Genomic DNA, 1601 nt, shown 5'->3' on the forward strand with positions numbered 1-1601 from the left:
AAGACGGAACATAGCTAGTATGCAAATTCAGTGTTCAATGAAAACTAATATAAATTTATAATATTGAAATAAATGCAGTGAGATTAAAATGCGTGACTTGTTTGTTTGAGTCAAAACTTGTGTATATGTATAAAGAAAGGACCATTTCGAGCTACCCTACATTTTTAACGAAAGAATACAGAAACTTCACATTTAAGGGGGAATGTTTATTATCATTCGAAATAATATTCATTCGTTGAATCCAATTTTCGATGACATGTTCGAGCGTTTCGGATGGAAACTGGCGAATGACTTTTTGATCTTTTCCTCCAAGGTCAGAATTAAAACAAGATTGTCCGCATTACGTTCTCACCGGCATAATTTTTGAAGAAATATAGATCGCTGATTCCATCGGCCCACAAACCACACCAAGCCGTTGTTTTCTTTCTGGATGAAATGCCAGCTCTTGAATTTCTTTTGGTTGCTCTTGCTGAAGAAAATTTGGCTCAAAAACTTCGGATTTTCTTGGAACTTTTCCAGAGCCCATAGAGCGAAGCGTAACGCAGGCTATATTTTGTACGCTTTCAATTTCAGGCCAAGTCGTTCCACAAGTCATTTCGAGTTGCTGCGAGAAGCGTTGATCTTGGAATACAGTTAAAGAACATCATGATATGTCTACACATTTTTAGATCAATAAAACTAAATGTTTTCTCAGAAAAAAATTCTGGAAATTTCGCCTTTTTTCGGCCTTTGCTCTGCAACTTTATAACCCCTTAAGATAAGGAAAATAAAATAATGTTTTAACACATATTAAGTTCTAACTTAGTTTGAGCTGACACTATTTCTAAAACAAAATTTCGTAAACATTCTTAATTTGGGTCGTTTTTTCAACAATAAATCATTTCGTTTAAATAAAACTATTTACCATTTTYTACCACAATGTCTTTTGGTAAAATAGAATAATAATAAAGTCTTAAGTTTCTTAAAAAGTATGTATATGTGCACGGCTCGCTATAAACTCGATGATTCTTCATGTCAAAGAAATTTGAGTGAATTTGAGAGTGAAAACAAACAAACACTTGAATTTTTAMCTGAATACAGAGCTATCGATTTGGCACTTTTCACTTTCTTTCGACGCACTAAATCACTCGCTGCAAAAAGTGCACGAGCAATCCCATATGAACTTTAAAGGTATATAAGGCACACAGACATGTGCAGACACGCACCTAAATATGCATTTTGCCTCGCTGGTACTTTATTAGTGTGGGTAATGGCGAAACATTTCATCTCTGCAATTTTCCAAGCACTCAGCCAGCCAAGTGCGGCAAGCAATAAGCGCTTTCGACAGACGAGTGCGGCTACGTAGACATGCCTCCATGTATATGTGTATGAATGTGTATGAGTAAGCGTTTTCTACTGTGTATATATATCTCCTTAATTAACATTTAATTACTTATGACATTTGCTTTGCGCGTGAGCGGATATTTTCAATGCCGCCGTGCCTTAGCACCTTATGAGCGTCTGTAGATATGCTTGCATTTATTTTTGTGTGACTGTGTGTGAACTAATTGAAAGCGCAGAGGCGTTTACTGGCGTAAATGGCAAATTGAAAAGTACGTTGG

Source organism: Bactrocera latifrons, unplaced genomic scaffold (genome assembly GCF_001853355.1).
Source record: "Bactrocera latifrons isolate USDA-ARS-PBARC rearing strain unplaced genomic scaffold, ASM185335v1 scaffold_61, whole genome shotgun sequence".
NCBI classification, from domain to species: Eukaryota; Metazoa; Arthropoda; class Insecta; order Diptera; family Tephritidae; genus Bactrocera; species Bactrocera latifrons.